This window comes from Schistocerca nitens, chromosome 6 (genome assembly GCF_023898315.1).
Source record: "Schistocerca nitens isolate TAMUIC-IGC-003100 chromosome 6, iqSchNite1.1, whole genome shotgun sequence".
Lineage (NCBI taxonomy): Eukaryota > Metazoa > Arthropoda > Insecta > Orthoptera > Acrididae > Schistocerca > Schistocerca nitens.
The window spans coordinates 362,407,262-362,421,379 of NC_064619.1; the positions used below are offsets into that span (position 1 = coordinate 362,407,262).

The 14,118-nt window shown below is 41.3% G+C and overlaps 1 pseudogene; it reads right to left on the minus strand.

Annotated features, from left to right (window-relative positions):
- Positions 1-4,879: 4,879 nt before the first annotated feature.
- LOC126191681 (5S ribosomal RNA) lies at positions 4,880-4,997 on the minus strand (annotated as a pseudogene).
- Positions 4,998-14,118: the final 9,121 nt, after the last annotated feature.

Here is a 14,118-nt window from a genome sequence, read left to right on the forward strand (position 1 = left end):
GCAGACTTCATGATGGGGGGTTGTAGGGCCGGAGACCTCTCAAGAGCCACCACTCCTTCCAGATCATAGGGCTGTTCGTGTAAACGGGCTGGAGCACATGTACATTGGACGCGAGACTAATTTACCAAAACGCTGTTCACAGACGATGGGCGAATAGGCTTGCGTCCTGATGACAACTCTGTTCGCATATGGCGGCGAACAGGAGAACGCAGTCATCTCTCAACGACTCTGGAACGTCACCAACAATCGTATTCTGGTCAGGTATCCTGTGTGGCCACCGAGCACCACTCGTTCCAATTGAAGGTAATAGCTGCAATATGTGAAAGCAGCATCCTCCGACCCATAGTCAGTGGTTTTGCATAGACTGCAGGGAAGGGTTCACTCTACAGGATGATAACGCCCTATCTCATCGCGCTCGCAGTGTGTGTCGTTATCTGACATTTGTGGGATTCTGAGAATGGATTAGCCAGCTCGCTCACCGAACATGAACTGCATAGAACATGTATGGAGGTTACTCAAAAGAGCGATTTCTAGTCGTCAATATTATCCATCAACGGTTGAAGATCTCAGGAATGTTGCCACTGAGGAGTGGGACAATATTTCTCAAGAGGCCTGCAATGAGTTGGTACTGAGTGTGCCTTGCCCCATTTATGAGTACCTGATGGTTCGTGCAGGACCTACATGTTACTGAACAGTGCACTGAACACATAATTTTATGTGTTTTGATGTTGTAGAACATTGCAACTTCTTTCTAATTTCAAATAATGTTTCTTTTTTATTTCATAATCGATTCAAAAAGAATATATAGTTGAGCTGCGGGTGGCTCGTGTTCGTGCCATCTCCTATTTAACACCCTGTTTTTTCCGTACTGCCGCCTCGTTATGTTAATTTTCAATTACTGGTGTCACTGAGTTGCTGCCTTGCCTGCCGGTGAGCGGCAGCAGCAGCGCTTATGGATATAGGCCCTGCCGTATTAGCCTATCTTTGCTGGACTGCTATCACTTCCTGGTCGTCGTGTGTCGTCCAACCAGTTGGAATTCGCCAGCAGTGCAGTTCGGACCGGGCAATGAAGTCAGTTGGAACCCACTAGCAGTGGAGTTCGGACAGTTGGGACGTGGCAGAATTTCGGTCGGGTTGGAGCGGCAGTGAGGTTCGAATAGGCAAAACTCGCCCGATCGTTGCCGGCACTCATAGATTGAGTGGGGACTGTGCTGGTTGATCGTCGGTTGGTCGTCTTACCGGACGACGTCTATTTGCTCTCCGCTCGCTTATGGGTTGGCGGTGTGTGTCTCAACGTGTGGTTCGTCCTTGTGATTGCACAGTCGCTGCTTTTAGCATTGGTCGCGTTCTTCGTCTAAGTGTTTGTGAAATTGTGTGTAGCCTGTGATGTCGACTGCCAAGTTATCTCAGTGCTGTCTCCGTGCTGACATGTAGCAGCTGGTCGGTTGGCGCAGTCGCGTCGTAGCAACCAGTGGGACATGCAGCGCCAGGGAGCCGGGGACAGCCTTCACTCGCCGATGATTGCCGACATACAGAATTTGAGTGGGGACGACTGGTTGATCATCGGTCGGTCGTCTTGACGAACGACGTGTATTTGGCCGGCGATCGCTTATGGCTTGGCTGTGTGTGCAGACTCGTAATTTTTTCTCGTTATTGCTCAGTCACTGCCATTAACATCGTCTAGTTCGTTGTGCAAGTGTTCGTGAAACTGCGTGTAGTTTATGACACTTTGACTGACAAGTTAATTTAAATGTTGTCGGCGTACAGGCTCTGAGTTGTCGGCTGGCGTGGAGTAGCGAGGAAGAACAGGATAGCCACCTCTCGCCTGACGATTGCCGACACACACGTTTGAGTGGCAACGACCTTGCTTGGCCGTTTGGTCGGTACTCTAATTAGATGACATGTATTTGGGTCGTCCACCGCTTATGGGTTGTCTGTGATCCGTTCTTGTTGTTGTTCCACAGTCTCTGCTGTTACCATCGTTTGAGTTTTGGTGCGAGTGTGGAGCGGAACTGATATTGATCATTGGTCCGTTGACTGTCTGTTGGCTGGGTTGCCGTCCGATTGAGAACGGTTGGTCCGACTGCCCGTCTTACCTAAGCGAGCGTTGGTGTTTGAATTCCTGGCCGACCCTCGAACATCTGAGCGCCCTTGGGTGTACCCTTTTTAAATTTGTTGTTGTTGTTTGTACTTGTATGGCTTCTAGTCGATTTTCTTTAGATTAGAGGTGTTTTGCCCTGTAGGCCTTCAGCCTAGTTTAAAGCACTGTTTCACGTAATCCCTTTGGCATTTTAAAACTTTTAATTTTGTTGAATTTTAAGTCTTGGACCTTCAGCCCTTTTTGAGTTTGAGTTCTTTTGCTCTTAAGGCCTTCAGCCTAAATTAAAGAAGTGTTTCACGTAAGGCCTTTGGCGTTTAAAAAAATTAATGTTATGGAGTTTTAAGTGTTAGGCCTTCAGCCGATTTGCATTAAACTTATTTACTTCAACCTAACTAAAGAACTGTTTTAAGATAAGGCTTGCCTGTTACATTTCTGATTACGATTGCGTTTTAAGTTATTGGCCTTCAGCCATTTGTAAATTAAAGGTATTACATTAAATTTAAATTAAGTCCCAAGGATTAAAGCTGTTTTTTTTTATATTCTGGGATCTTGTAATGTTTGATCAAATAATAAAGTTGTATGTTCGAGGGTAATTGCCAGCACTTATTTTGGCCCCTTTCCGCAATTTATACTGCATGTCCTGTCCTGCGGGCTGAGCAGGGCGTCTCAATAGTGTAGTTTTTCTTTGCGTAATTTTCTGTACTATCAAAAATACGATATAAGACATCTCTACCATTTCAAGGTACGAGAACCAGTTATAGACTTAACTTTATTTTATGTGTGAATAAACTTTAGTGCTATTATTTCTTCGGTCCCGGCGGAGGTTCAAGTCCTCCCTCAGGCATGGGTGTGTGTGTTTATCCTTAGGATAATTTAAGTTAAGTACTGTGTAAGCTTAGGGACTGATGACCTTAGCAGTTAAGTCCCATAAGATTTCACAAACATTTGAACATTTATTATTGCTTCTTTTAGAACTACGGAACGAGCATTAAAGTGGATGTTTCTGTGACGTGAAAATATACAGGACCACGCTGATAAGCAACTTCTTAATATTTCGTGCCCGAATTTCGGGGTAAAAAATGGGGCTTACATTTCTGCCAGTACAGTAATTGAGATAGTTAGCGAATGGCAGAACATACGAACTTTGTGAATAAAATATAAAGTAATTAATGACACTGAACGAAGTAAGGTATCTTGTGCAGTACAGTTATTCTAAAGAAGTATTTGGTTGCAGGCCATAGGACTGAGAACATTAGTATGTGCCCAAGCTCATTATACAGGTATGGCAGGTGAAGAGGAAATACGAAACAAAGTGAAATGAATTCTACATGCCACTTGGTGAAATGAGTGTGTGTCGGAAGTACAAGGACACAGCTAGTTTTGACACGGTGCTCTGAAGTGCGGTGCTACGTAATTACCGCGCCGCTGCGCCTGGCACGTCAAGGGCTGCGCCGCCAGCCCCAGCCCGGAACTGGGCAGGAGAGGCGCGGCGCGGCCGCAGCTATGCGGCTTTCGCGCTTCACGACGTCGCAGGAATTTCTCTGGCAGGCTTCCGCTGCACGGCGTGGTAGTTGCGGCGGGGGGCGGCGCCCGCAGTAAGCGCCGCAGGCCGGTCGTAGCAGTTTACATAGCTGTCTCGGTAGTGTCCCATTCATTATGAACAAGCAAACACGTACGGAGACACTGCTACGAAGACACAGACTAGCATCAGACCGCTGACGTTTTATAAATGCACCGGACAAAATGTTTGTCATTCCCACCTCCCCCAGGTGACGTGACACTAACATGGTGTCACAGCACCTATAGCTCAATTTAGGCGAGGAAGGTAGCCCACAAGTTGGAAGCTCCGACTGTGTTGCTACATTAAGAATACTTGCAAGAATGTCTCCAGCTGTGAAGCTATAAGACAACCCGTATCTAATACTGATAGTTAATAATTTTTAGATAAATTGATTGCCATACATTTATTTTAGTTCACATCTGTGGTCACGAACTTGTAGGCCCTTAGACTACCGGTTTCCGTCAGAAATGACCACCTTCAGATCAGTAGCAAAATATGGAAAAAAACAACTAGCAGATTGTGTACAGCTTAAAACAATAATATAGACCACGACGAAAAGCGTTGCTGACATACAGATGAAAATTAAGCGCTTTAAATACGACGAGGCATACCTGTTTTATTAATATACTGGGGTCATAGTGGCATCGTCAAAAGCTAAACATAAAATCAGCGCCATTATCGTCAGACACATACTAATAATAGTACACACAAGAGTCATCTTGTCAGCAGCGCTACTGTTCGAAACAAACTGCCGTACAGCAGTCACGAAATGTTTGTGTTGCAAGCTCTCCAAGTGATAACTGTACAATGTAAAACCAAAAGAGGGATACAGCCAATAAAGCCTGTAGTGATTCTGTAAGGTATAAAAGTCACTGCAGTAATACAGTGCAATGAACAAAAAGACGACAAATTTTTATACTTATAAGCCCAGTACAGACTTTACTGATTATATCCCTCATTTTATGTTACGTGGTACAACCGTCTTGACGATGCCACTATGGCTGCAGTATATTCAAGCACTCCGTCTTCAGGCCACGAATGGCCTACCGGGATCATCCGACCGCCGTGTCATCCTCAGAGGACGATGCGATTAGAAGGGGCGTGGGGTCAGCACACCGCTCTCCCGGTCGTTATGATGGTATTCTTGACCGAAGCCGCAACTATTAGGTGGAACAGCTCCTCAATTGGCATCACGAGGCTGATTGCACCCAGAAAAATGGCAACAGCGCATGGCGGCCTGGATGGTCACCCATCCAAGTGCCGACCACGCCCGACAGCGCTTAACTTCGATGATCTCACGGGAACCGGTGTAGCCACTGCGGCAAGGCCGTTGCCGGCTGCAGTATATTAGGACATGTTTTTATAAAACAGGTATGCCTCGTCATATTTAAAGCGCATAATTTCCATATGTATGACAGTAATACTTTCCATAAGGGTCCATTTTATTGTTTTAAGCTGTACACAATTCTCTAGTGGTATTTTTTCCTATATTGTTCTGTAGATCTGAAGACGGTCATTGCTGACCGAAACCGGTAGTCTGAGAAGCTACAAGTTTGTGACCATAGCCGTGAAATAAAAAATAGTTATTCTACATTCTCGGGTCACTGCTCCATTCGCAACGATGTCGCAGCTTGTGCAATTGATTCCCAGTTCTCTGCATAATATTTTATTTAGCGTGTGCTGGTTGTATTTCTTCTCTACAAGATCATTTCGGCAAGTTACAATTAGTATAGTTCACTTATGACTATGGATATTTCATATATAGTTGTATCACACTATGCTTACATCTAGGTGGAATGACGTTCTTAATGCATCTTGGATTGGATATTTGTCTGGGCACAGGTCGTGTGAACAACGAAATTTCGTCTGTATTATTGATAGGTTAAATGGCAGTTCTCCCGTCTATGATGCTTTATGTTTACAGAGTAGTTCGCATCTCGTAAAGCCAGAGTCTGTCTATCATAGATACTAAAATTTTGTTTCAAATTTTGGTTGAAGCTTGTCTATTGCTTTTGTGTGTCATATGGTTTTCATTCTTTTTCTTTTACTAAAATTTCAATAAATTTCCCAAAGTAAATTTTGGTTTTAAATCGATTTATTGGTTGAGGTTCTCGCTGAGTTACTTATATGCATCTGTGTAAATTTCCAGTTCTTACAAAACGCTCACAGTAGAGCTTTTATATATATTGTATGTAGGAATTCGTCAACTATTTTGATTGTCTTCTGGTATGTTGTTCTGGTCCTTTAGCTGTAAATGGAAGCTAGACTAGTTGCTTTCACATTTTCTCATATGTTCTTTAAATCGACCTGTAAAGCTTATTCCAGCCTGCCAAGTACAAAACACTTTGCGTTTGGAATAAATGTAGACTTTCCTTCCGCCCCTTTATTTTGTTATTAAAATGAGTTTCTTATGCGAAATTCTAGTTTTGCATTCGTTTCTTTAGCAGTTCGTTCACTTTGTTTGAAACGTTCTTGATGTATGTTGTTGATACAACACTGAGCCAGGTATCCAGTTTCGAACAGGAACAATCAAGTACTCTCTCGTCTACCTTTGTCCTCGTTGAACGCTGTCCGTACATTAAGATACGAGATCGTGCTGAGTTCCCAATGGCCGAGACTTCGCTTGCCAAAGAACGTGGCCCAGATTGCCTTTCGCAACTTGCGAAGCCCTCTCCTCACTTCAGACATGGATTACTGGGCAGAGACTATGTCATCGTGTTTGTGAGTTATAAAATGCCGAAAATAATAAAGAATACAAACGATAAATGTCTTCGTTTTTGTCGAGCAACTTTCAAAAGATTCCAGTCAAATTTGAGGGCAGACGTATCTGTAGTGAGACTATCAGTAAAAATATGCTGATCATCTGAAATTTGCTATAAAACAATAAACACAAGCCACATTCATAAAATAACAAAATAATTTTGCCTAATTTCGCAATGATCAAACATGTTCATAGGCCTGTAACTCTCACGCAAATAACCAAAACATGAATATGCTACAATGATGCAGTTTCTAGTTGACATCAATAGAAAGTAACACGTCGTCCCCAAGCACCTATATGAATAGTAAAATTGATGATATTTGTCTGTATTTTAATAAGAAGAAGGAATCAAGATGCACATACTGTCCCTACCTTGCCAGAAAGCCATGGAAAGGTAATAATTAAATATGGTCTCACTGTGGTCTGCAGATGTGATACAAATGAATATAAATAGAACAGTTAACAAAACGAGGCATTACTATTCCCTTAAATGTCAAACTGGACCTAGTTCTCACGTACTATACAAATACATAGAATTAAGTTTATTAAACCTCGGAGTCAATATGTCTTTAATAACTGTGGCAGTAAATACAAAAGTCCTCTAATGTTACACCAATACACATAAATACTGCAATTAATTAATTGTAGCCTCCTGTGGGCTAAATAAATGTGAGAACTGGTCCGAAAGTTCTCAAATATAACGTAAATGCATTAATACAGAAAATTTCCTTAAATGTGGCCGCACTGTGGCCTTAACGAATGTTAGAATCGACACTTCATGTCGTTAAATACTATGCATAAAAATAACATAACATTAAGTATGGCCGCAATGTACCTGTGATGAAATATATTACGACACAAAAATAATGTATACTAAAGTAGAATACTAAATATGGCTGCTATATAGCCTTAATGAAGTGAATCAGGACGCAAAATAATGTGTTTTTCGTCCTTCAGTTAGTTAGTAAGGGGAGGTGGAGACGTTTTTTCACACAGTTTGCACAAGTGTTTTCACAGTACATTGACACATGGACGGATCTTTGGAAAAAATACTTAAATGCATCGTACCTGTTACTGAGGTGACATCAACTTTATAAACGGAAGTATGGAGGGCATAACTCTGTAGGATGCTATGAATAAGCTTGACAATGTTGATTGAAGACTAATGGCTGTGGCTTCAGACCTGCATGGTGTTTTTCATTGCGATGTTACATTACTGTAGTAAAAGTTATCAGGAGTAGTTCCGTTAACCTTTTTGACACATGTTCCTCCAGGAAAAGTGCCCACCATGGGGACCGGACGAGTCACCAGTTCGTAATTTTGGTTCCATCTTCACCTGTGTTCTCATGGTTAGCTTGTTTAGTGATAGCCTCACTCTCAGATAACGACATGCAAAATATTGAAGTAAGAATAAGCAGAAAACTGATGTAATTGCATCGAAAACATAATGAACTGTCACCTAACATAAAGACTAACTCTTCAGCTGACCAGTGAAATAGATATCTTAGTGCATTTTCAGCCGACTTAAATGGCCACATTAATATAAATACTGGCAGTAAAATAAACAGTACAGGCATTTCAGCCTTGGAAAACAGAAATGAGCGTATGGCATCTTTGGGCGGGGACCCCAGTCAGGGAAGTTCGACCGCCAAGTGCAAGTCTTATTTCATTCGACGCCACATTGGGCGACTTGCCCGCCGGTGATGAGGATGAAATGATGGTGAGGACAACACAACACCCAGTCCTCAAGAAACTCTCCAAGACGGCCGGAAATCGAACCCGGGCCAGCTTCCACGGGATGCAAGTACGTTACCACCCGGCTAAGCAGGCGGATCGCATTTCAGCCTTGCTAATAAGAAGAAAACCAGATTATTTGATATGCTTCAACGCAAATTACGGCTATTTTAATGTACGTGTGTACTCAGATATCTCTTGTTACCATGAAGTGCACTTTCAACTCACTGACATTAATATCTAGCTTCAACGTGTTTACATATTTACACTACTGTTTCCGATTGTAAGACCTTGCTTGACCGAAAACTACCTTCCATTATCTACATTAAACTAAATACACGTAGCTACATGGTTAGTCTACACTATTTGCGCTATATAGCCTGTGCGTTGAACATTATGCCCGTGCCGGCTGCGGTGGCTGAGCGGTACTGGGCGCTTCAGTCCGGAACCGCGCTGTTGCTTCGGTGGCATTTGGCATCCTGCCTCGGGCGTGGATGTGTGTGATGTCCTTAGGTTAGTTAGGTTTAAGTAGTTCTAAGTCTAGAGGACTGATGACCTCAGATGTTAAGTCCCATAGTGCCCAGAGCCATTTGAACCATTTGAACAACGCCCGCTTCACAGCACAGTGCCGTCAGAAACAGATATTCAACCTTTCAATGTTGTAAATTCTTAACTTGATGCAACAGAAACGCAAAAAAGAAAAAATGATTTTACATCATTAGTAATAAAAACAAAAAATTGATTTTCACCTAGGAAAGACACTGACAACATCTTCTACAGCGAAACGATGAAATCAAGTAATCACTTATGATGTTTAACAATAGCACTTGTGGGACTGATATGCTCCACAGAAATAAGGTAGACTATTAATATATAACACATCATACATACCACATAAACAACGACACATAATGGCATCTCCCAAGCATTTGTATGGTATGTGCAGTGTCATTACCTGTAGTCAAGAGTTATACAAAAGAACATTAGAAAAATATGGTTCTCAGCCGAGATATCGGATGTCGTTGTGATAACTCCACAATATTTCGTCGGCGCTACTGACCGACATCTTCAGGTGCGGCGAGCACACTGCTGAGGCTGTGAACGTAGCCTCCCATTTATGAGAGGCAGAGAAGAAACTGCACAGGCGTGAACGCTCCAGATTTCAGTGACCTATAGCGCAGATACGCAGATCGGCAGCGAGAGAGACAACTACGCCACCCGTAGGACGATGAACGCTCTCCGAAAGGCATGTCAGTCATACTGTGCGCTGCCGTCAGCCGCCCTAGCGCCTCTGTCGGCAGCCGCTGCCGAAATATGTGTCTACTCTGACGTATGCCCGTTTGTCATTGTCTACCATATGTCTATGTTGCCATCACAGCATCGTCCCTCCTGCGACCAGTAGTTCTTCCTTATGATAGTTGTGATTTTAACATAGCCAGCACTGGACCCCATGCCAGGTTGAGCTGCTATCCTGTGTCCCTGTTAAGCGAATTACTGGAGCTCTGAATTTCCACTGCATCTTAAATAATGCTGTCCCAGTACGAAGACGTCGACGGCGGAATATCGGTATTTTTTGTATTGCACACAAATACCCTGTATTGAGGTAATGCTTGGCCACTGCAGATTTATCTGGCTGGCCCAGACGTGTGTGGCGTGGACGTTGAACACATCTATCCGACATCCCGCAGCTATGGGGAACCTCATAGACAACAGGCCTTCTTAAACCAGGTCGTCTTTCACTGAGCCTATAAGAGGCATGAGTTTCTTTGGCGGAATAAGGATGTGTTTAACTTTGTTCCTTCAATAATCTTCCTATTTTCGAAACAACACCGCCGATGTATGGGAAAACGACCATTCCTCTATGTTAATGACCTTCTTCCAGCTCTTCACTTTTTCTAACAAGCGTCAGGCACGGCAAATCTCCCTTTCAGAACGTCCATTCTCTAAAAGTGCGGTACGAAGGTGGCGTAGCTCATCAGACAAGCTGTCAGAATGTGATATGGCTCGTGCTCTGTGTACCAACATCCATAGCACGCCACTTAGTTGTGCAGGAAAGTGGCAGCTGGTGACCTGTAAGTATAAGTAAGTGTTGGTAGGTTTACGGTACACAGTGTGATCCAAGCTGCCCTCCTCTTCTCTCTGCACCAACACGTCCAGGAACGGTAGTTCGCCCTTTGTCTGCATCTCCATCGTAAACTTGATGTTTGGATGAAGAGAATTTAGGTATTGCAAAAAGGTATCCAGCGACGCAGTGCTGTGGGGCCATATGACAAAGGTGTCCTACACATATCGGCAAAAGCACGTCGGTTTCAACTCCGTTTACTGGAGTGCTCTGCCCTCTAAATCTTCCACAAAAAGGTATGCCCACAATAGGTGACAAGGGACTATCCATTGCGACACCGTGAGTCTGTTGGAAGCATTGGTCATTGAATAAAAACTACTTAAAGAAATCAACAAATTGCGCTTCCAGCTTCTCCCCAATGAGCAACAGTGATTCCAGGAATGGAACTCGAGTTAAACGTGAGATCTCATCGAAACTAAGGGAATATGTGATGGTGCAAGTCGCGCGTTCTTAAGTCGCCAGACAAAATATATCATTACGTACATGACATTTCATGTGCTCTGGTAGATTGCTGAATGTGTACACGCGTATCTGAATCGTTCCTGTAATAGTGTCTATGGAGGCTTTTTTGTTCTAGTATTATATTGATGTTTCTAGGAAACTAGGGATACTAAATACTGCTTCCCAATATATTTATTCCTTCATGAAATTTGTCATTAAAAATATATCACTTTTTCAAACCAACAGCTCAATTCATGGAATCAGTACTAGAAATAAGAATCCTCACAAGGATTTAAAGTTACTTAGTCTTGTACAAAAAGGTGTGCATTATGCAGGAAGACTCATTTTCAATAACTTTCCAGTAGCCATAAAAAGCTTAACAACCAATGAAATTCAGTTTAAGAGAAGCCTAAAGGATTTATTAGTTGCCATCTCCTTCTACTCCATTGACGAATTTCTCAGAAGAACTAACTGATTTGTGTGTGTGATATTATAACTTCTGCACCATTTCAATGCAGTGAAGTGCTCATTGTAAATAAGTATTATAGTAGTTGTACTGCACGTTTATTACCTTATAAATAAATAATAAACCTTTTTTATTTTAGATTCAGAGTATTAGTATTTGTAAAATGATTCTTTCATATAGTGTTCGTTGAAAAATGACGATCATTCCACTTGGGACCTGTGGAATGGTACATTAGCTTATTTGTTTTAGGTGTAAATATTTGTCATGTATTGTTGTTTTTCTGACATGTTCCACATCCTGGAGGACCTCCTCACTATGGATCAATTGGAATGAAAGTAAATCTAAACCAATCTGTCGTTTTGAGAGGAAACAAACGTTGGTGATGGGGAAGGAGGGCGATGAACATGCTTCGGATATCTGGAAATATTATCCCTATAAGATAAGTATCCACAGAAAAGAAGTTTATGATTCGTCAATGAACGGAAAGAAACAGGATAAAATAATTTCTTCTTTTTTAAATCACCTACAGCCGTAACCATGGAAATTGTTAAGACACCTGCTGAACTCAGGTACTTCACTTTGGGGTGTTTTCCCATTTACCATTGTGATCTCTCTGTAGACTCAAAAACTAAACACTTTCTGCTATTTGTATTTCAGTGTTGGGAAATGTACTTTTATAGGTTATGGTGTTCTATGACAAGCACTGAACTGTATGAACAGGGTCTAGTCTAAATGCAGTGATAATGCATTTTCCTTCTACCAACTGTTGGGCTTTTGGGATAGATCCTAGCTGCATATTCCGTAAAGAGACCAATTAGTTACTGTTGTTTGTTTCTTCACTTGTGTCATTTGAAGAAAGGACAACACTTTCATCTTCTGAAATTGCATGTGGAAGACCATTTATGTATAACAGGAAACAGAAGACCCAAAATCGAACCCTGTGTTATATCACGTTTGATGGTATCAAATTCTGATTGCAAACTGTTATGTAACTGACTCTGAAATGATACACTTCACCTTCTCAGATAAGATACCATTTTGCTCACTGCCTTAGGATATCGTGTTTAACACAATCAAAAGCCTTAGCCACATCACACGATAGTAGCTTCTGATTTATTAATTCGAATATATCGTCTGTCAATAGAGCCTGTTCAGTTGACAGTTCTTTTGAAATCGAAGACCAGACTCGTATCGACTTACGTTGTTGTTGTTGTTTTGATCTCTAATCTGAGGACTGGTTTGATACAGCTTTCCAAGGCAGCCTACCTTGTCCTTTTCTATTGATAACTATGGTGACCCATCATTAGTAATTTGTATCTACTTATTGTATTCAATCATTGGGTTCCGTCTACAACTGCAGCCACTGACAATTGATTCCAATGCCTAATTAACTATTTGTTGATGCCTCAGTATGTGTCATACTATTCCAACTCTTATTTTAGTCAAATTATACCATGAAAATCTCTTCCGCCTGATTTAATTTAGCACATCTTCTTGGCTATCGTATCTACCCATCCAATATGCATTATTCTTTGCCATAATACACTACAGAAAAATACATGCAGCAGAGATTTGCTAACTGGTTTTCAATGACAACAGATATCTCGTTTTTAGGAATCATTTTCTGCCTACTTCAAGCAGCCATCTTAAATTCTCCTCACCTGTGTTATTGTCAGTTACTTTGGTAATCAAATAGAAAATTTCGTCACTTCCTTTAGCGCCTCATTTCCTAATCTAATTGTCCTAAGAATCACTTGTTTCCATTTGACTACATTCCATTAATTCTCTTTTACATGCATGTTCATCTTTAAAACTCGTTTGAAGATAATGTCTTCATCTGTTAAACTGACATTTTCCATTTAAGTGAAACTTATTATGTCATTGATAAACATAAAGATTTTAAATATTCACGTATATCCTCGGTTTGTCTTATTGATTACTTCATACATACTGAATTTCGTGAAGGGATAGACCACACACCTCTCTAACGTCATTTATATCTGCCGTTCTCCTTCAATATTCTTCGCTTCTTAACAATGTAGTTAGGTTCCTGTGCAAGTTGTAGATGACCTTTCACGCCCTGTGTTTACATTTGATAAGAACAATGTTTGAAAACAATATTCCAACTCATTTAGTATCTACAGTAATTAGCAATTCTCTTTACGATATCGGTAAGTATTAAGTGTGAAGATAAAACTAAATTAATTTTATTTGTGATTTCTTCGTATATGGTTGCTAGTAGAAACTGGCCTTGTACAGGTTCCACAGTTTCAGAGTAATATGGAATCCAATTAATGTTTTTATCCTTGCACAGCTGAAAATGAAGAACGTGGCATGCAGTAGAAATCACCTACTTCTCCTGCAGTCCTAGATATAAATTATTTATTAGTTAATATCTTGGACATTCAGTTAAAATGAAGTCGCTATTTTGTTAGAAATTGAGGAAACGTCAGATTCAACAGAAGTGATTCAGACGATTCAATGCATTGCGGTTCGAAAGATGATTATTGTGCTAGTAAAATACAGAACAAGAGTAGAGTACCTTCCAAGACCAAAGAAAATATGTACGGTAATAGCTTTCAGTCACAAAGACAACTCTATATATTTTTTGGTTAACCGAAGGAGGGAGAAAAAGCTTGAAGTTAAGCAATAATAAAGGCCGGTCTCGTTTTGAAAGATCTGAAAGTGGATTGTATAATAGGAAGAAAGATTTACAAGAAGTAAGAAATGAGTGTCAAAGTGAAACTCACAAAAAGAAAAACTATTTTAATTGTCTACATCTGCTCGTGAGGATCAGTTCATCGTTACCGAGAAGGACGCAAGAGACTTGTTGCTCTGAACTGCAAGTGGCTTGAAATTCACTGATTTTCAGGCTTCTTTGACCTGCTTAAAAAGATTGAGGAGATTTCATGGGAAGCGAAGTCACAAAATT